The following is a 23,559-nucleotide window of genomic DNA, read 5'->3' on the forward strand; positions in this document are numbered from 1 at the left end:
AAATACTGTTTCTCGGGTCAACAGAAATTCTGATAATTGCGAGCAAAGTGTAACTGCCATTAACATTTAGAACAGTGAATTGTCACTACATCGTTAATTTGTTTTGGGGGGGAGGGAAATAATAATAATAAAAGGGTAATTGTTTCCTATGGTATATTCAGATAAATTACTGATCAAGAAACCATAATAGCTGAACTATTTATTCCGTCGTACTTATTTCAATGCATAATTGCATTGGGGTCAAATTGATCCCACATATGTAAAGTTGTAAAACAAAGAGTGACATGCATCCGAGGGTTAAAACAAAACCACACAAATTCGATATTTGATAGGCCGTTAAACATTTTTTAATATAATGCAATTTCAAGAAAAGGGATGCAGTAATATTTAAGTATTGTTGTCGATTTTGTACTCCTCGAACCACTTCGGATATTTCCTAGTAGGAAGGAATGCTGTTAAATGTATTGTTATTTCCGATTAAGTATATATTTTTTTATATTCCCACTTGGAAGATTTTATCATGCGATACTCCTTAGTTCTCTTATTTCGTTATCCTATTATTGTGCAAAATATCCACCTAAAGACTCTTCCATATAACATTTTAAGTTCTGAAGAATTTTCATACACTATGATAAATGGTAATTATAGAATACGGATTACATCTCCACTATTGCCTTTATTCAGAATGATTAGAAATGATTCCATTAATATCACAAGATTTTAGTTTCGTTTCATTCATGCTGATTGGACACTTGCTTCATAATTATATATCATTCTGTTTTGTTCTTTCAGATGATTTCCCAGATTGTGATCTCGCGGGTTTAAAATGTTTGGCTGGATATTCAAGTAAGTTGGTCTTTCATAAATAAGACGTACTTTAGTGAAAATATTTGATAAAGAAAGCTTGGTTTGTAATTTTAACATACGTCTGTTGTAGTTCATATGTAGTACATACCACAAAAATATTTTCATGGCTCTTACAGGAAGAAAATATACGTACATGGATTGCCATTTAAGTTAATAAAGCTAAATATCTCACACGCGATAACAAAGAATAGTTTCAAACAAAAGTTAAATAACATTAAATGAGTTAGCGAATTGTATTATTTATTTTTTAGTAGGCGAACATTTTTAACGTCATTTGAAGGACACCTAATTTAAAATATAAAACTATATTATTTTTTTAAAGAACTTTGGAACATATACTATTCTCCTCAGTAAGTAATTGCACTAATATTTTACAAATATAAAATTATAACACAAAGATATAGTTTTTTCAGCATCGATTTTTTTAAAAAAATAGACAATATAGTGAGGTTCTCTCCGATTGTTTTCTCGTAGTTTACTCGGTCGCCTTCTAAGAAAACGTTTCTGGTTTGGTGGCACACTTTGAAGTCGTTCTGGTTCACTTTAAGCTTTAGGTGCAGTCCTCATAAGCTCATAAAGCAAAATATTTACGTAAAAACTGTTTAATTCAAAGAGTTTTACACATTTACTAAACACACATCATTCACGTCCACGTGAACAATAGAACGACAGCTATACTTAGAGAGGGATTGCGCAGGGAGGGGTACCTGTGATTGTATGATGGAGTTAAGTCACCTGGTTGAAACACTATGAATATTTTCTTAAATAATGCACATGATGCAGAGGAAGAACGGTTTGCTGCAACCATCCATCGTCCTTTTTATTTGTAGCCGTCTGTGATTCCAAGTAGTTTAAACTACAAATTTTACACCTCCACCCCCAATATCTCAATTTCAAATTATGATCTTACAACCAAACACCATTGGCCATTGGTCTACAACACCATAACCCCCAAAACAGATCCTTTCCAGCCGTGACAACAAAGCTAACTAGTCATTTTAGAAAACCTTGAGGTTAATTTATATCATTTTCATGTTTTTGACTCTCGATGTTCTAGGCGTGTCCATACAAGTTTTATTTAATTTTACGCATGGCTGAGTGGTGACGGCTCGATGGAACGGACGAAGGAGAAAAATACATGAACGCACGAACACGCACACACACACACACACACACACACACACACACACACACACACACATACATACGTGTAGACTTGGTCTTGTAAGGACCGAGTGAGTGTACATATGCTGTTGGAACCACTATAATTTGATAAATTAGCATATTCACGTTCATCATAAGATGTCGAGAACATGAATATGATTACAAATACCACTGTGGTTTTTGAAAATTTTCATTAATGCAGTTTTCCTCACGAAAAAATAGTTACTATTCTTGTTGGAACCTGGTACTAATATCACCTTACTAATTTACGTGTTGTAATTTTAATATATTTGCATCCTTTGTGGGTACGAATCAGCATTGCACAACTCGTCCAACCAATCACAATTCTTGTAGGTCACATTGTTTCTTCCTGTGTGTAAGCAGCTATGTGCCAAACCGAATTGGGTAAAATGTTGTGAAATGCGCTTGAGGGCGTCAAATGAGAGCGCGTAGCTTGCACGTCTCTGTGCAGCGAATTAGGAGGGGGGAGAGTATTTCTCGCATTGGAGTTAAGGAAGGTATTAACTGCTGTGCAGTCAGGGCGTATTTAAGGGGTTTTACCCCAACTGTGGAATTGAGGGGAAAATACACATTTGCCTTAATTGCTGACTTTTAAATATTACTTTGCATACTTTCTTGTTTTATATGACGATTTCACAAATCAAAACTTGTGCGGTCTATCATGTTGCAACGATGGGAAGCGTAGTTCGCTTCCAAGCGACACGCAATAGGCAATAAGGCGTCAAGCGATACATGTCGTTTGGAAGTAATCAGTAATCAATTCACCCTTTCGAACCGAAGAGACACGACACGCCGCACGTGTCGCTTGTCGGTTACGTGTCGCACGGAATGGTCCATTTTATAAATATCATGCATTGTGCATCTTCGTTATGTTGTTTCCGCATGAGCGGTGAATGTTTACTTTAGATTGAAGGGTCTCGTGTTGCTTGTCGATTGTTGCCTACCGCTTGTCACTTAGATCTGAAATTTTCTTCAAGGGGTTAGAGGGAAATTCTGACGGAATATACAAGCGACACTGGGGTTTCACATCGACATGAGACAACGGTTACTTTAGCTTTTCGCTCTAAAACATTCACTGCATGCACAAACAACAGACGGAGGCGTGATGATGCACAAAATAGCGAATTAGAGTGACACACATGCGACAAGCGATATTCGCAGCTTGTCGTTCCGCATAAATTCGAAACGTTGCCTTGATTACTGAGGCGACAGGCGTTACGCTTATCACGTTGCTTTTCGGTCTACCGAAGCGACAAGCAACAGTAGCTAGTCCAATCTGAAGCAAAACATTCACAGCGCTTTCGCGAAGAAGAGCACAAGGCAAGATGGTGCATGGTTTTGACAAAACTCTAAAGTCGGAGCGACACGCAAGCTACAAGTGACACGTGCAGCTTGTCGTGTCGCTTTTGTTCAAAAGGTTCAATTCATTATTACTGAGGGTTTAATTACAAGTGACATGAATCGCTTGTTGCCTGTTACGTATCGTTTGTGGCTTCAGTGTGAAATTTCCCTTACAAAGCCAGAAGCTGGAAGCGGCAGGCGACAAGCGATGCGGGAAATTCACACAGGAGCTACAAGCTACAAGCGACACGACGCACAGTAATGAGAAAACGGGCAAGTTAGAGCGACACAAAAGGTCCAAGCGACATGTGCAGTTTGATCTGTCACTTCTGTTGGAAAGGTTCACTTGATTACTGGAGGTTCGTTTCCAAGCGACTCGTGTCGTTTGTCGTTTGTCGTTTGTCGTCTGTCGTTTGTCGCAAGGTGTGAAATCTGTCTAAAGTAAAACATTCACTGCGAACAACGGACTGAGACAACATGATGATAAAATCTCAATTCGAGCAATACGCGATCGACAAGCGACACGGGCTGGTTGTCTTGTCGCGTGCCTCTTCCCTCTCGAAGCTACATTAATCCTAGAACACTATTACAGTGTAACTCGCGCTACGTAAATTTTACGTACATGAAGGAATCGATTTTTAACACAACCTCTACATCATGAAAACGAGATGACGATTGTTAATGAATATTATTTTCTTTATTTTCTTTATACTAACTTTACTTAGTCGCGTCCTCTTCTACCTGCCGGTGTCGAGGGGTTACAGAGAGTTCTCCAGACGTTTCTGTCCATCGCCTTTTCCTGTGCCTCTTTCCATCTTATGCTTCGTTTCTCCAAAATCTCTTTGACACTCATATTCCATGTCTTTCTTGGTCTTCCTTTTGGTCTTGTTCCTTGTGGACGTGCTTCCCATATCTGCTTTGGCAGTCTCGTCTCACTCATTCTGCTCAAATGGCCGAACCATCGGAGTTGATTACGTTCAACTGTTTCTTGTAGTGGCTGAGCATTTAAAGATTGCCGGATGGTTTGATTCCTTATCCGATCTTTCCTGGTTTTCTCACTTATTCTTCGAAGGTACCTCATTTCCATTGTTTGTACACTTTGCAGGTGTTTTCCAGTCATTGTCCAATTTTCACTGCTATATGTAAGTGTTGGTATATAAATTGTTTTATATACAGTAAATTTTGTTTGAGTAGATATTTCTTTTTTGCCTATAAATCCTCGGTTTATCATTTGATATAGCTTTCCTGTCTTCATGATTCTATCTCTTATTTCTTCCTCTTCTTTTCCTTGACTCTTTATAATTACTCCAAGATACTTGAAATTTGTTACTTGTTCTAAAGGTTTGTTATTCAGTTTTATATTATGGTTTGTCTTTTCTCAACTAATTATCATTGTTTTAGTTTTCTCCGTATTTATTTCCATATTCTTTTTCTTTAATTCTTCATTAAGAATATTTAGGTTATATTGTAAACTAGCCTGTGTATTAGCTATTAGTATAATATCGTCAGCTTTATGAGCTCTGTTAGTTTAATTGATTTCATATTCTAGTATCCTAAATGAAATTGTTTCATTCTTATATGGCATTCCTTTATTACTTCATCTAATAGGATTATAAATAGATATGGTGATAGTATATCTCTCTGTTTAACTCCTGTTGTTATTTCGAATTCCTCTGACTGGTGGTTTCTCGTCCTCACGTAGCATCTGCATCCTTTGTACCAACTTTGGATTGCTTTTATTAGGTTTTTATCCACTCCTTTCTTCTCTAAAGATTTCCATATCTCATTCCAAGGAACTCTATCAAAAGCCTTTTGTAGATCTATAAAACATACATGTGCCTTTTTATTGTATTCTATTGTCTTGTCTGTTATTTGTTTGAGGGTGAAAATATGGTCTTGTACACTTCTTGCTGGTCTAAAGCCTGCTTGACTTTCTTCCAATTGCTCTTCGACATATTTTCTGTGTCTGTTCTCTAGAATTCTTGAATATATCTTCCCTGGCACACTGAGCAATGAGATTCCCCGATGGTTTCTGCATTATCTATTATCCCCTTTCTTGAAGATTGGGATTATTACTGATATCTCCTATTCCTTCGGTACAGTTTTCTTTTTCCATATAGCATTCAATAGGTTCAAAACAGTTGCTCTCCAGCATTTCCCATGTATTTAAGCATTTCTGGTGTTAAACCATCATGTCCACTAGCCTTACCTAACTTCATTTTCTTTAATGCTGCTTTTAATTCTTCTACTTCGATATCATTTATTTCCTCTTCTTCATCCTCCATTTCTGTATCTTCTGTTCATTCGTTTCCTGTTTGAACCTCCGTCCTGTTAGTTTGTGTTTCATCCTTCAGCAATTCTTCGAAGTATTCCTTCCATATTTGCATGATTTCTTCTGGTTTTGTTCTTAGTTTACCATCTTTTCCTTTTATGTATTTTAATGGGCATTCTTTATCTTTTCTCATAGTCTTTAAAACTTTGTAGAATAGTTTTTGATTTTCTCGGCTGTTCTCTTCCATACTTTCCCCAAATTTTCTCCATGAGTTCCTTTTAGCCTCTAACACTTTCTTTTTGACTATATCCCTTTGCTTCCTATACTCTTCGAAGCTTTCTAAATCATTAATTGATAGGTACTTTTTCCGCAGTATTTTCTTGTGCGTGACTTCTTCTTTCAGCTCATCTGTCCACCATGCCGTTCTTTTCATTTTGTTTCCAATGTATGTTGTCCCGCAGCTTTCCTCTGCAGACTGTATCAAAATCTTATTAAATTCATCCCACAATTTATCTACATCTCTTTCTTCCTTTTAATGTTTCTCTTGTATCTTTGCTTAGTTGCTGATATTTTTCTTTAACTTTTGTATCTTTTAATTTATATGCCGTTATTCTTATTTTATTTTGTTTTTCCTGTCTTCTTTTTTGTTTACTTTTAGCACTCTACTTCTTTGTACTACTCTTTCCATTATTAATAGTTTATGGTCACTCCCAATTTCCGCCCCTCTTTTGACTCTGGCATCTCTTATCTTTCTCATCGTTTTTCCCTCTACTATGAAATAGTCAATTATAGATTTTTCCCTTCTTGTTGGTTCTTCCCTAGTGTATTTATGGATTTCTTTATGTGGGAATTTAGTATTTACCACTACCATGTCATTTGTTACACATAATTCTAAGATTCGTGTACCTTTATCATTTAATGTCTCTTCTCCATGTTGTCCTATTACTTGTCTCCATTCTTCCTTATTGTTTCCTACTCTTCCATTTAGATCTCCTACTATGAATACTTCTTCCTTTCTTTCATCTATGATTTTCTGTAGTGAATCATAGAACATGTTTTTATTATCTACTGTATCATCTTCATTTGGACCATAAACTATTATCATTGCTATATTTTCTTCTTCTTCTTTAATGTTTACAATCATTATTCTCTCACTTATGAACCCCCAATCTATTATATTGTTTTTCTTTTCTTCGTGGATCAGAAGAGCAACCCCTCCTCTAGATCTTTCCATTCTCGGTACTCCACTATATATCAGTACATATCCGTCATCTAACTCAATTTCTCCATTTCCTTTTTTCTTGGTTTCAGTTAGGGCTAAATATTTTACTTTGGTGTTCTTCATTTCTTTTACTATTTCAACTTCTTTTCCATTAAGGCCTCTGATGTTCCAAGTTCCAAAAGTCATATACCTTAGTCCTCGCCAATTATCTTTCCTATTGATCCGTCCGGCCAACTCTCTGTCTTTTCTTTTTATCATCTTTATTTAAGAAGTGTAGGGATTGGCCTGCAGCTTCCTAGCATAGTGAAGGGGCTGCCTTCTTGTTACTGCTATGCCAGCAATGGGGTTTGGATGTTTCTCCCCTTTTTCTTTTGTGGTCTCTATGCTCCAACCTCCACTTCCTAGGAGGACCTGGGATTTTCTGATAGGGGTTTACTCCCCTTAGAAGGATCGGCTTTTCTATGCCTAAGAGTTCCTTCCACCCTTTGGTTTTCTGTTGGGGTGATCTTCCCCTAACCTTTAGAGATCCCTCTCCTCCCTTCAAGCCAGTAGGGGCAGTGCTTACTTAATGGCGGCATTTTCTCGCCATGTCGTAGTGCTGTTATGGGGCTTTTCTGGGATTTTATGAGGATGATCTTGCCATAATCCTTCCTCCCCAGACCTCAAATCCACTACCGCCTCGGTCCGGGACTGCTTATTTGGTATTTCCTTATTCGCAGCTAACCACCATATCTGATGGCCGTTCGCTATCCGCCACCTGCGACCCGCCCTGATGCTCGCCCTGGGTTATTTTCTTTATATTGGAGTTATATTGTTCATTTCAAAATGTATAAACATGGTTTTATTAAACACAGAATATTTTAAGAGAATGTCTTGATTGGAACGCCCCTACGTAGATTATGAATAAATCACCACAGAACACGACATTTCCAGATTTCATAGCTGCCAACACTTAATCCCTGCAACTGTTGAGGATATGAAAGGGAGAAATTTTGTGCGTGTGATCATGCAAACCAAGATGAGTTTATTTCCTTTATCTAAAGAAATATGTAATTTTGCAAGCCCGAATCAGATCACTACGGTGTCTACTGTTCAATATCATATTTACACAGATCATAGCACCTCCGCCACTTATATTTTGTCGATCATTTCTAAACATGATGAAATGTTTGTCGAACGGAAATTCAGTGTCATCTAAAGTGTCATTTAGCCAGATTTCGTTAAACACTAATCAGTCATATTCAGTTAACTCACTTAAATTAATAGCACTATCAGAGAGTTTGTTTTTATGCTCTGTATGTTCTGATAATAAACACAGAAAGCTGTTTCATTCTGTGTCGAAGGGCCAGGGTTCAAGTGTATGTCGCCGCACATGAGCGCGAGGCTGAGCAGATGAAAGTGACGATGGGAGACGGTTTGTTACCTCGTGGTTGGTTCCTTTGGGTCGGTGGCCGCGCCATGGTTGCAGATAGTCCAGGAACAATGCTAGCTGGAGGAAATATATAGCCCCTATCTCCAAGATTTAATCCATCAAGTCGAGCGTCAAAACTCAAAACTGACCCACTAGAATACAGTTCTCCACATATACGGCGTTCATGCACGGAAATATATATTAAAAAAAACAGTAGAACAATAACACCTTTCGCGGAGAGAAAAAAACATGTTTCGGCTACGTCCCGCCATCTTGTCTGACAGAAGAAAGATGAAATATTCAGAAAATTATCAAATTAAGTTTGTTGAATTACGCAAAAAAATAAAAAAGTATGATAAATATAGCATATAAAATATATGTATCAGAAATAGAGAAATATTTAATAAGCAACACCAAATTTCTTTGGAATTTTGTAATAAACAAGAAGAAAACAAAGAGGAAACTTGTTCATATTATGTATAAGGGTTATAGATTCGAAAGGAAAGTAGGGTATCATATACGTAACAGCTATTTCTACAGACTTAATCTCAGTTGAATCATGTTATAACAATTGTTTGTGGATTTTATGGCGTTAGACGACGTTTCAGTACAATTTTCACCGCAACCCGGTTTTTTCCACCTCGTAAATTGCAGATATGCTACGATCTTACGTTGTAAAACTTAACCTATTTACTTTTTTACGACCTCTTACGGGCTAAATTAACCTACAAGGGTTGTTTATTATTATTTTTTCTTGTTATATCATTTTTACCTTACGACCTTTTACGATCTTACGTGATATAACTTAACCTATTCAGTATTTTTACGGCCTTTCACGAGTATATATATATATATCCTTTTTGTTTACAATCCTTTACGGACATATCCAACCTTCATTAGAATCGGCTGACCTATAAGTATGCATGTCTTTTCTAATTCAGAAGAACAGATTTTGACCAAGTGTAACCGTTTTCAAGATACGTTCACTTCCTGACGACATTTTGAATTTCTTTCAGCCAGTGAGGGCAGAGGTCATCGAGACGATCCTAACGCAAAACACACATGTTCATACGATCATCCTCTCGAAAGTTACGAACGATCGAATAAAAAAATCGGCAATTGGCCGACCCCTTGACCACAGGACCACTGGTCATCAATAAACAGGGTTTATAACGTGGGGATTTTTCGAGTTACCGCTTTCGATATACCTTATGAATTTCCGAAATGTTTTCGGAAGGGTCATGGAATTTTGATAGGCAACGACAGAGCAAAACTCGGATGTTGGAATTTTGATAGGCGACGACAGAACAAAAACTCGGATTTTGTAATATTCTGAAGACTTTTTTTCAGTACGTCAACATTTTTTTCTTAAATATTTTAGTATTTTGAATTTTGACAATTTTGAACAATTTTTCATGATTTCCATATTGAATATATTTGTTCTTAATTTTCTAACTTCTTGGCGTTAGAGCTGCTCCGTGACCCTCTCATTTTTGACATCTTTATAGCAAACGGGTATGAATTAGTGTACAAAATATTTTTTTAAGTCTAAGTCTGTTATTAGTGAAGGTGGTGGCTGTCGACTTGTTAATCACTCGTCTATATACTTAAAAATTACGTTTATTCTAATTGTTATAGTCCAGTGACAAAGTTGAAAGCAAAAGTAGGATACAGAGAGTTTCGAGCATGGATGTTATACATACACCTTCCAATCCTCATTTTCACATTCAGCCAATGAAAGAAAGGTAACATAAAAAAAAGAAAAACACTTTACACTACACAGGCGTGACTTTCTTCAAAAGTCGCATTATAGAATTGTCCATAGATGTTAAAATATTTATGAATTAAGTAATGATAATGGTATAAGATTAATTACTTTTCCAACCTCAAATAATTTATTTGTGAAAAGTACCATTTTCTTCTGGCCATCTCCAGATAATCAGATATATCATATTCTCATTGATAAGTGAAGGCATACTAGTTTACTTGACGTTCGCTTACATAGAGGTGCTGACTATGCAAGTGATCATTATTTGGTAATTGCTAAATTAAGAGAAAGACTCATAAACAACAAAATCTAAAGGTTCAAAAATATAATACAGGAAAACTTGTTAATGGAAGAATTAAGAAAAATTACCAAATGAAACTGTCAAATAGATTTGATGCAGGATTTAAATGAAGATGAAAATATAAATGAAACAGACGAAAATAAGAATTGGGAGCACATACGTAATGCAGTAGAATAAGCAGCTACAGAAAGTAGAGGATACTATTAACCAAGTGATAAGAAATCAGGCTAGACTTAGGTGGTTAAATAACTCTGATGATACAAATCTAAGGAATTATAATAGAATAAAACGAGAAGTTAACCGCACATTTAGAAGTAAAAATGAGCAAGATTAACGAAATTGAAACAATCAGCAAAAAACAAAAATATCAGAGAATTTTACAAAAATGTAAATGAATTTAGAAAGTGGTAGCAAACTAATGTAAAGATGATAAAATGTAATAACGGTGATTTGCTGACTGATCCCAGCCATAATTTAAATAGGTGGAAGAACTACTTTAATGACCTCTTAAATGTTCATGTTGGAGATAAATCAGAAGTAAATGAAGTCCACACAACAGAACCTTTATATCCAGAACCTAACTTGACTGAAGTTAAAGATGCTATTAAAAGGCTAAAGAATAACAAAGCACCTGGCATTTATTTAATACTAGCTGAGTTAATTAAATAAGGTGGAAAATCGTTAATATGTTAAATACATAATTTAATTTGTTTAATATGGAATATAGAAGAAATCTCTCTACAGTGGAAAGAATCCTTAATTGTTCCTGTGTTTAAGAAAGGTGATACAATAATTGCCGGGTAATTCCTCTACTCTTCAGCAACATATAAAATATTATCTAACATTATTTTACAAGACTAACCCCATATGCTAATGAAATTGTAGGTGATTATCAGTGTCGATTTAAACGTAACAGATCAACTGCAGATCATTTTTTTCTCATCAGACAGACATTTGAGAAGAAGTGGTAATATAATCAGAGTGTCCATCAGCTATTCATTGATTTCAAAAAGTATATGATTCGGTCAAAATTGATAAATTATATAATATATTAGTCGAGTTTGGAATACCTATAAATATTGTTAATATGATAAAAGTATGAACCAGTGAAACAGAAAGTAAAATTCGTGTAGGTGTTAATATGCCTGACAAAATGTACAATTCATGATTGATTAAAAGAAGGATAAAAGATGCATTATATCCATTGCTTTTTAATTTTGCCTTAGAATATGCTGTAAGGAAGGTAAAAGAAACTAATGAAGTACTAAAATTAAAAGATGTGATTCAGCTGTTAGCATATGCAGATGATGTACGTAGACTTACTAGGGAATGATGTAAATATAATTAAGAATAGTGCTTAAATATTTCCAAAAGCAGCTAAAGAGATAGGTTTGGAAGTTAGCAAAGAGTAAGCTAAAAATAAATGCTTACAGGCCGAAACCAAGTGATAACAACTCGTTTGAACCAGTTTCCAAATTCAAATACATTGGAGTAATAATTACAAATGAAAATGTTATTTAACGTTATATCGTTTACCGGAACTTTGAAACGTTTTGTTTAGAACGATGGAACATACTGTAATCCTCATCTCCACTATTAGTCAAACTTGACACGAAAATCGGTAAAATAAGTGAGAACGAAAAAAAAAATAGAATCATCCGCATCGTGTTCTTTAACCGACCTGTCCCCGGAATGCTACATAAAATTTTCAAAAATTTTATCGGATGAAGATGACAACACTCTTTGAATGATCGACATTGCTGAAATTTCTCCGGCGTTCTGTAGATATTCACGAAAAGTTTCATTTATAAAATTGTAAGGAGATTAATTGATAATCCAGAAATCCCGATTGTGATAACGGGAAAGATGATCGCGATTCTCGACGAATATGATAAGACGAAGAAGAATATTAGGAAATTAATTGATGAAGGTATCATGGGAACAAGATAAATATGATCTGATTTAATAATATTATAGCACTAAGTGCCTTGTATTCTTTTTTCGTTCGTAACAAAGTTAACAAATTAGATAGAGGATAGCAATCCAATTACGGATTTTGTCATTTGACATCCTTAACGAAGCATGTTCTAAAAAATAAAATTATTGGAAATTTCCAGTGCGATATACAATATGTTCGTCTCATTTCGTAAGTCATCTTTATAGCCACGATGAACTTAGGATGCAGAAAGTGTATACTGGTTGTTTCCAGCACATCTTGTTGGTTGTTTTATATTTTCTTGGTCGAAATGCATCGCTACTTTTGTTCTTACGACCTTTTACGGGCTAAGTTAACCTACAAGGGTTATTTTTGCATATGTTTTTCTTCCTATGACTTTTTACGATGCTATGTGATATAATTTAACCTATTTGCTTTTTTTACGATCCTTCACAAGTTAGAAAACATACACATCTTTTGACCTACTTTTGAAGTAGGTGAAACGCTAGGAGCTGGCAACATACATTGACCTACTTTTGATCTTACAACCTTTTTCGGGCTAAGCTCAGCTAAAAGGAGAAAAAAGGGCACGGTAGACTCCGGCAACAAGTAGTGTAGTAGTGTATATTAATATCTTTAACGCCATCATAAGTAAGAATGTCATCATAAATAAGAAGAATCCTCAGAGTAATCTTCTACGATGTATTTTTTTGATTTTTCATGTTATGTTTAAACCTCGAAATAATCATAAATTTGGTGGACCAAACAACCCTCCCCCTTGAACATTGGAACCCCAAATTTCGTACACGTACTCTACATCCTCGAAATCTCGACGTTTTTGCATTTTTTTTAACGCGGGACTGTTAAAAATTTCAGAGGTCTCCGGGATACAGTCGCGTTTTTTGAATTTCGCGGAATTTTTGAAAGGCGATGACAAAGCCATCTATGAGCAACACTTGAATGTTGGAATTTTCTGTCAACTTTCTCAAAACGTGGACTGTTTATTCCTTTCCTTAGTGAACGGGTTAGGTGAATTCCAACGACGACAACATGAACTTAGTGTATTTCACTAAAATATGTCTTTAACTATTGTCATTTAGGAACAGCCATCTCCTTGTGGTAAGTTTCGTACTAGCCAATTTGAAAATTGAGTCAAATATAACAATGGAAGTGGCGACTGAAAGTTCGGAAAAAATAAAAATAGGTACAGGTTTCACCTTTCTGGTTAGAATTGGTTGGTTTAACTTTCCAAGGCGTATTTTGCATGTTTTAAAAAATATATAAACACGTTGAATTATTTTGCATGATCGGATTTTACTGGATGCTCCCGAGAAATTCTATATAAATAATATACCTGAAAATTATATCGCATTTGGCACCATAGCCCTTTAACATGTTTTAAAGCTATATTCAAAAAATTATTTCAATTTTAAAGGAGTCTCCTAATTTTTTCAATCACAATGCATGTTTTTTTAAAAAATATTAACTCTTTGATTTTTTTATTTTATGTCCCCTAGAAATTCTATATAAATAACAAACCTGAAAATTCTATCGTATTTGCGACCATTGTCCTTTAACTTGTTTTCGACAAATTATTTAAAGTTTAAAGGTGTTTCCTAGTGATTTCGACCAGATTGAATTGTGACTTGATCTAGCGTTTCGTGTTGTCCCCAAGAAAATCTATATAAATAACATACCTACAAATTTCACCGTGGTTTACTTGATTTTTATTCTTGTTCATTTTCTGCGAAATATCATGCTAGCACGAAAAAGTTTGACAAGTGTCAAGCTAGTGTCGATAATTCTCGTTGGGCCCGACATCAACGTAAATGCGCACCGGAAAAAAATGTTAATTTCTAAGCCCCGTCTTCAATGCGGAAAGAAAATTAGAATTAACAACCTAAACAGAAACGTTAAGATTTGCAAAACGTCAATTCTCGAAGCAGCAACGACTAGTTCTGAAAAGATAAAGTGACAATCCTGTAACTGAGTCACCCAAAGCAGAACAGAGTAAGAAGTTGCCGTTTGAATTCAAACTATGTCGATCTGCTTTAGGTGCACAGCTCAAAGACTTCAATTTCAGATCAGAGGCATGGTCTGACATCAGTGGCGCCTTGGGTGAAATGAAATCTTCTGTAGTTGACTTTCTGAAAAACGAACTCGGAAATTGTCCGATTAGATTTTATCTCATTCTATCTTCTGTGTATCGGAATTCCGATGTTGAGAGAGACACATTCCATCATTTCTCGAAAACCCAAACTCTGTATTTGTCCGATATTAGTAATTTAAGCGTCATTTACAATCGTCTAATTGACGAAATGGTTACAAAGCACGAAGAGTTCGAGGCTAATGGTTCAGGTTGGACGTTGTGCGGAGTTCATCATGATTTAGAGTTGAAAGTGAGTCATTTCACGCCTCTTTCGAGAACCTCTCACGAATTACAGACGAAACTTAATCAATTTGTTCACAATTCAGCATCTAGTTACATTCTCGTTCCACAGGACATGCAAAAGAGAAACGCCGTGTTGAATATTCAAAACAATGACGATAAATGCTTTCTCTGGTGCGTCTTGGCCTCTTTGCATTCGATTAATTGGACATTACAAGCAATATGCAGATGAGCTTCAATATACCATAGGGGGTATCGAGTATGCAGTTGCTCTTAAAGATATATCAAGATTCGAAACTCGTGCACGAGATGCAGAAAGCAATCTGTTAGATATCAATGTGTATTCATTTACATCACTTATGCATGTCGTACATACCGTCAGTATAAGCAATGTTGATGATGACAATGCTCGCGTAAATAAATCTCCTTCTCTTTTCCGACGAAAATGTCCATCACTACTGCCTCATTCGTGCACGTTCACGATTGGTCAAAAATCAAACAACCAAGCATGCAAGGAAACATCGAAGTTTGTCCAATATACTTAACCACTTTCGACGATCGTGTTCAACTTAACCATCGAAAATACGCCTGACGTCAAATTGCTGCTCAAAAACTTGGCGGACACAAAATCTATTGTGGTAAGAATAAACCTGTGCTAATGTTGATGCCAAAAGCAAAAGAGATCGAAGATTTAAGGATGCACATGGCCTTGCTTGAACATCTGGCTATCATCATCGCAGATTTCGAAGCTTTCCTCAAACCACTCTCCTTTTGCTAACCCGATCCCGACATTTCCTCCACCACACCTTACCAATTACATGAAGCAAATAGTTTCGGTTACGTTGTCGTACGGGAGGATAGAATAGATGAGCCTTACGTATACCGCGGACCAGACGCAATCGAACATTTCCTGCAAAAGATGATCGAAGTGGTTAAACAAATTGGCAGCATCTTGCAAATATCGAAATCGATGCTTGCATTATCTACTAATGAACTTCAAAATTATAATAACACTGATCTTCACAGATGAGAACCGCAAAGTATTTCACCATTCGCATACAGACGGCCGTTTCATCATTGGAATCTGTAACACATGCAACCTTAAAATCCAAAGACCGATGTTTTTCCCAATATTGTTTCATAATGTATCCAATTACGACTTCCATTGTATATTTAGAAATATTGGATATTATACACAAAAAATAGATATTCTTGCTCAAAATGAAGAACGTTACATCTGTATAAGTAAGAAAGTTAAGATTCCATGAAAAAACAAACCATAGAGATGAGGTTTCTAGATTCGTACAGATTTCTCTCTCTCAGCTTGGACGCTCTCGCGGGTAAACTTTCAGACGAATAATTCAAAATAACTAGAGCTAGTTTTCTCAACTTATATATAGAACTTATTAGACGCAAAGGCATTTACCCATACGAATATGTAACCGATGAATCTAAATTTAATGACAACACTCTCCCTCCTCAAAGAAAATTTTACAGTCCACTCAAAGGTTCAGATATTACTGATGAAGAAAACGAGCTCGCGAAAATAATGTGGAATGAATTGAAATGCAATACTCTTGTGGATTATCACGACGCATAGTAGAAATTAGACGTAACTCTACTCGCAGATGTTTTTCAAGTATTCAGGAAAACGTCAGCGAATTTTTATCAATTAGACCCTGCACATTTTTATTGCCCCCCTGGTCTGGCGTGGTCGGCCATGTTACTCCACACCAAGATGAAGCTGGAACTTCTTTCCGACGTGGATATGTTAATCTTCATAGAGAGAGGGATACTTTGTGGAATGGTGCAATGTTACAAGACACAATCCAAACCCAATAACATTCATATGGCTGAGGATCAAGACGATCCAAACCGATCCTAAAGTTACATATATATATTTACGTTGATGTAAACAATCTCTATGGGCATTTCATGATGGAGAAACTACCTTATGGTAGTTTCCAGTGGGCTGATCCTGCCTCGGTAGATGCTGTCGATATCGACGATAGGGAATATGGTTTGTTCGCAGAGGTGGATCTAGAATTCCCCTACCACCTGCACGACTTGTTTTCGGATTTACCTCTGACACCCGAAATAAAATGTCCACCCGAATCAAAAGAAAATAATCTTCTAATGACTCTTGAATCTTAAAAAAGATTCATCGTCCATTACAAGAATTTGAGATTTTTAATTCGAAAAGGGGTTCGTATAGGGCAATTTCGAAGAGTTCTAAAGATTGAACATTCTCCGTGGTTGCGTCCGTATATCAACGTTAACACTAAACATCGCAAGGCCGCCACTTCAGATTTACACAAAGATTTCTTCAAGCTGAAGAATAACGAGGTGTATGGAAAAACAATGGAGAATGTTAGAAAGCATATAGACATAAAATTTATTTCAGTTATAAATTAATATAGAAAGTTGGTGGCCAATCCTAGATTCAAATCACGAAAAATTTACAACGAGAATCTAGAACTTTGTAATCTCTAAATAAAATTAATGAAATTTAGAAAAATATATTTACGTTGGAGCTACGGTTTTAGATTTGTCGAAACTTCACATGTTCGAATTTTATTATGAAGTACTCACAACCAACAAGCTGAGAAAATTGGCCCTGGATCCCCACGACGACAAGAGATGCATCCTCGAGTGTCGGATTCATACATTGCATTAGGGTCACTATCGTTTGAAGATGACAAGAAATGTATCGAACGTCCATAATGAAACAAAAATAGAAATGCTTACAAAAATAAGTAAAAAAACATGCCCTGGAACTTGTTCGGTTTCAGAAAGCAAATCATCAATGAAACTGCATAACTTAGCATCAATAATATCTTACCTTCAATATTATCTAAAGTCGTATCCGATTATAAATACAACCTCGAATACACTGGCTTGATCCCTTCCCAACCTCCGTCAAGTTTGCTGTCAGTTTCTAACGTCTCTCTCCACGTCTCCAGAAGAAGTACAATGCATCCTATCTTCAATGCTTCAAAATCGCGCCAATGGTCTTGATAAAATCCTTTCCATTTTACTAAAAAACGCCGCTTCTTCTCTCGCTATTCCCTTCTTTATTTTATTAAAGAGATGCTTCAATGAGGGTACATTTCTAGATTCATGGAAGAATGCTAACGTGGTAACATTATATAAATCTGGAGACAAGTGTGCTATTTCTTCTTTAAGGCCTATTTACCATCATTCATCACTTTCTATCGCCTGTGAAAAGATAATAATAAAGGACCGAATCTATAAATTTACCTCTACGTATATATATACAGCACAGCACGGCTTCTTGCCAGGCAGCTCCTGCTTAACCAACTTAAGCATTTTATTATCTGACGCTATCAACGCTATATCTGAAAACTATCAACTGGATGTAATATATCTGGATTTTTCGAAAGCTTTTGACTCTATAAACCACAATTTTCTGCTTCATAAATTATCCCACAGTTTTAGTATTCATGGAAATTTTCTCTCTCTGCTCAAGCACTACCTCCAAAACAAACAACAAAAAGTTGTTCTTTCTGGAATGTCATCTTATCAAGATGTATAGTCTGGTGTACCTCAAAGCAGTGTTCTTGGACCTCTTTTCATCCTGTACCTTCATGATCTTATAGAATATCTTTCCGATTCATGCAAAAAACCTTCTCTTGTTCGCTACAATTGCAAAATATGTAGTAAAATCTCCAATTTCAGTGACATGACACTTGTGTAAAAGAATTGAGATTCTCTAATAAAGTGGTGTGAATTATGGAACTTAAAACTCAACCCTCAAAAATGTACCATGATGACCTTCTCCTTAAAGAAAATCAAATTTAATACTAAATGTTAAAAATACTATATCAAAGAGTTACTGCACAAGAGGAACTGGGAGTCATATTTGACGAGAAACGTTCCTTTTCTGAGCACATCTCTACAGTTACAAGGGGTTCAATGTGTATGCTGGGTTTTCTCTATCTTTTCACAGAAATAAACAACTTGACTGCCCTCAGCACCTTTTACAAATATTTTGTGTGACCTAAAATTGAATACTCTTCTCCGATCGGGTCTATGGAATGCCCCTCAAATTTAGATAGACTTAATTCCGTCTTAAATTTCGTCCTGGAAATTGTTCGACACCAAATTCCGTCCACAAAACACTTGCAAAAGTTCATCCTCTTGCAAATGTTATATATCCAAAATCCTCAAGAGAGGCAAAGACTGGCTGACCATATATTTCTACATAAAGTAGTGAACGGCAACATCAGAAGTGCACGCCTTCTTCAGGAAATTCACTTTCGTGTGCCTGCCTGCTCAACAAAAAACATTCAAATTTTTGCTTCTCAGAAGCCGAGACTGCGCTCTCTGTTCCACAGACTACCAGTAAAAATAATAATCTAGGAAGCCAAATATACATTTTTGAAAATCTGGACAGTTGTAGAAGAAGTAAACTAAAAGTATGTATGTCTCTTAACCACATGTAATTTTATCTATATTATTATCTTTGGCTTTATGTTCTATACAATCGTTCCATTGTAAAATGGCTAACGCTGTATTTGGAATCTTCTATTAAATAAATAAATAAATAAATAAATAACCATAATGCCTAACTATATTTTTTGACACGAAATACACAAGGATTAATATCTTACTGTTTTTAATGTGCTTGCTAGAGATAAACTTTTATTCAAAATACCAGCGAAGGGCCACCTTCGAAACATACAATCACGTTAGTCATTCTATTGAAGCGAAATCTTGCACCCAATGTCTAGGAAGGATATAGTAAACGAGTTCCACAAACCAGCGCGTCGCAATTACAAACGTTTTTCGGTGGTGACAAATGCATAGACGATTTGTGGAAATGTGTTCCCGTAGAAATAAGCAACGATAATTTGAAGAATTTACGTAAAATCAACAAGGGAAACAGGCACCTCCTCACCGTCATAGACACATTTTCAAAATTCGCATGGGCTTTACCTCTAACAACCTAAACGGGAACATGTGTAGTTGATGCATTGAAAATAATTTTCGATTGAAGTGGCAGACGACCTCGATTCCTTCAAAGGCACAACGGGAAATAATTCTACAACCCCGATCGTCAAGAAATTTGTTAACGATCAAAACCTTCATCATTATTCGACCTTCAGTCACATAAAAGCCAGCATAGTGGAAAGTTCCAACCGAACCTTCAAAACGCGCTAGTGGAAACGGTTCACGCTTCAGGGAAATTTCAAATGGATCGACATGCAGAAACTCGTAAGCGATTAAAATCACACAGTTCAAAGCACGATACGAATGAAACCCGTCGACGTTATTAAATCTGACGAACGACGTTTAATTGCTACGGTTTATTGTCGAAAGTACCGTACCACGACCAAGAAAGCTAAACACGAAGTAGGAGATCAGCTTAGGATCAGCAAATTCAAATGTCCGTTCGAGAATGGATTCACAAAAAATTGAAGCACAGAACTTTTTTTTACCGTATTTCGAGTGCTACCTGGAAACCGTAACACGTATATAATAAAAGATAGTTGCGATGACATTGTGAAAGGAAGGTTTTACGAAGAGGAACTCTCCAAAATTAAATACTCCGACACGTATCTCATCGAGAAAGTATTGCGCAGAAAAATAACAAACTGTTGATAAAATGGCTGGGACATTCGGAAAAGAGTTGGATCAATGCAAACGAAATGATATTGTGACGACGTGGAACGCAGTGATGCGTCTACCAGATATTAAATGTCAAAGTAAAAAAAAGGAACGGCGAGTTGTTACCCGATAACATTCGTTGTCCAATAGTAGGTCCTTCTCATTGTGGAAAAACCACGTTACTGGTGGACAATTTTCTTCTCGCACCGAATTGGTTAGATTGGAAGAACATACACCTGTACGTCTTCTCCAAAAGTTTGAAAAAACCGAAATATGAGCAACTCATTAATTTGTACTAGAGACTAGACATATCTATCTTCGAATCGGTAATAAAACCACCCGACTGCTGTCACGAAAATTCTGTCGTGGTCTTCGGCGATGTAATTTTAGAAAATAAGAATTAAATTCGCAACATTTTCACTCAAGGTCGTCACAGGAGAATGAATTGATTTTATCTAGCTCAAACGTTTCCCAATATTCCAAACCAGTTAATACGCGACAACGCTAATCTTATTTGTTTGTTTCCCCAAGATCACACTAATGTCAATCATGTCTACGATGACTACGTGGGAGGAGATTTAAACTGCAACGAATTTTCAAAATTCAGCTCTTCTTGTTGGAACAGTCACAATTTCGGATTCGCTACAATCGACATGACTCGAAATTCCAGCGATGGGAAGTAAAGGAACAAAATCAACGAAATTGCGAATGTTGAAACGTCACACGACATTTAAAATAACCCCATATCAAAAGAAAATGACAAAACCAATAATCGAAGACAATCTGAAATTGCGCAATTACCTTTTGAAACGTTTCAATGGTTGGAAATCCGATAATCATGGATTCTACGGAGAGAAGAAACGAAATGGCCAATCTATCATCGACGTCATAAGTGGTCTCGGTAAGGAGATTAAAAATGTCACGAAACAGAAGAAGGATCTCATGACGGAACTCGTACATCTTGCCGCTCGAAATTATGAAGATTTTCCTCCAAAGCCTTTCTCTAGCATTCACACTCCTCTCGAACTCAGGCAACGGCCGAAACGTCAAGCCATAGGAAGCACTTCATTATCTTCGTATGGGATGGTGTTGGGTCCGTAGGCTAGAGATTAAATGAGGACCGCGAAATTGGACAAGGACGGGGTGTTCGGATTGTACCGGAGCATGTAAACTAACGAAGGATTCATTTGGAAAAATGGAAAATAGAAAGTCACATTTGAAGGAGACTACGTAAAAATTAATTTAGGTGAAAAATATAGTTGGTCCAGGTACCCAGGTACGGTTGGACTTTAGGAACTCATCACAAAAAAATTATCCGAAAGATTACACGGACGAAGATTATCAATGTTACACGGACATGCGGACATTTTAATATTGTCGGATGTTATGTATCAAAACATCGACGCCACTGAGAAATCTGGCAAATCCAGCAGAGGAGAAAAATACAGAAATCTCAACAAACCTATTTGGAACGTTATAAAAAGTGGAAGCGGCGTCAAACGCTACAACATCCTACCGACGGAAATTATGTGGATTGACGAAGTTAGGAAACTCGTGGATCGTTTACTTCCCATAGGAGGCGAAAAAATGCAGGTAATCGTAACCTTAACAACGAGTGAATCCGGGAGTGAATCCGTTGGACGCCACATGCAAAGATCACGACATCGGTGTTTGGTGTTGTTTTTTTAAGTCCACTTTATGCGCAATTAGGCTAAGATCACGACATTGCTTACAACACTCAAACAAATCTAGATGCACGTCACGAAGAAGATAGAAAATTGGAACATGCAGCATTCGGGAGATTCAGCAGCAGGGACGGTTCTCTGGGTGAACGGGTTGCAGCTTTAGACACGACCATCGCCATGAACACAAAACGAAAATGGGGATGAAGGCTATAAATAACACCCCTAAAAAATGACACAACTTCCTTCCATACTGTTGTATAACACATTTACATTCTTTTTCGATAAAGTTACAGGAACATCGAATTGTTAAAAATAAAGCACGAATTTCATCAAGAGTACAAAATGGTTCTCATGGACCACCTTCGGAAAATACGCGGCACAAAAAACTCGACGCCTTTTTTCGGGCTGCAGGGAAAACAATTGGACGATAGAATGAACGAGCTTCACAAGGCCAGACAAGGAATGAGACGATACACCGGCGATTGTAATAGGTCCAACATAGAAACAGGTAGCATCTTCGCACACCTCATCGCGTTGTCACAAGCACGAACTTTCCTCTTCGACTCCCACGATATATAAATAACCGATTGTCAAAAATAAAATAAAAATTATCACTTGAAACTAGTGAGACAAATAAAAGTTTTCCCGGAATATATATATATATATATAAATGACCGATTGTCAAAAATAAAATAAAAAATATCACGTGATATGAATGAGACAAAGAAAAAGTTTTCAGAGAGTATATATATATATAAATAACATAGCGTCATCATGAAGCCCAAGGGTGTAGTTTACCTAGTACCGTAATCGAATCTCAAAAATCTGGGTGCCCTTGACGGTTTACTCACCAAGAAACAAAGCCAAAAGAAACGTTCTTGCTTGTCCAAAGGGCACGGAATGAAAATGTTGCTCAGCACTCTTCAATTAAAAAGATTTCAGCGTTCGAGAAAAAAAAAACACACACACACACGGGAGGTTTCAAATTCAGAATTCCAGTAATTCTAGCGGCTTTGGGTGCCATAGGTAGTTTGGCAGGTGGTAGCGCAGCCATAGCAAAAATCGTAATCTGCTGGAAAAAGAACAAGGCGGAATTGGAAGAACAGAAACGTCACAACCTGGAAATGGAGATGAAAGGTAATGGTGTCAAGAAGAAAGTTTTGAACAATTTTAAACAAGAAAATACAAAACCAATAAATTAAATATTTGGTATAACTACTATTTTTACTAGCCCACGTTTGATTCCACTTAACTGAAACCTTCCAAAACATTCGTGACGAGTCCCAGGTGTTCGGGGAAAATTGACCTAATCACACCCCATTGCTTCGGGCGGGTATCGCGTCCAGGAAGGCAGGCTGTTGAACACAAGGTAACTCAATCTAGGTCGCAGCAGGAAGTGTTTCTTCCGACTCGCGGTACAAGGAAATCTGCCCCAAAAACTCACCAGGTGGCAACAGGGTCAATCCCGAGCAAACCTCTGAGAGCAGAGTATTTATTTGCACTGAAATAATAGCAAGGCAATGGGCTTATTTCCTTTCAACATACAGAGTT

At 36.6% G+C, this 23,559-nt stretch overlaps 1 pseudogene; it reads left to right on the forward strand.

Annotated features, from left to right (window-relative positions):
* Window positions 1-23,559, forward strand: part of LOC145992347 (cytochrome c oxidase subunit 1-like) — a 107,928-nt pseudogene that overhangs the window by 69,795 nt on the left and 14,574 nt on the right.

This window comes from Lepisma saccharinum, chromosome 9 (genome assembly GCF_977018435.1).
Source record: "Lepisma saccharinum chromosome 9, izLepSacc3.1, whole genome shotgun sequence".
Lineage (NCBI taxonomy): Eukaryota > Metazoa > Arthropoda > Insecta > Zygentoma > Lepismatidae > Lepisma > Lepisma saccharinum.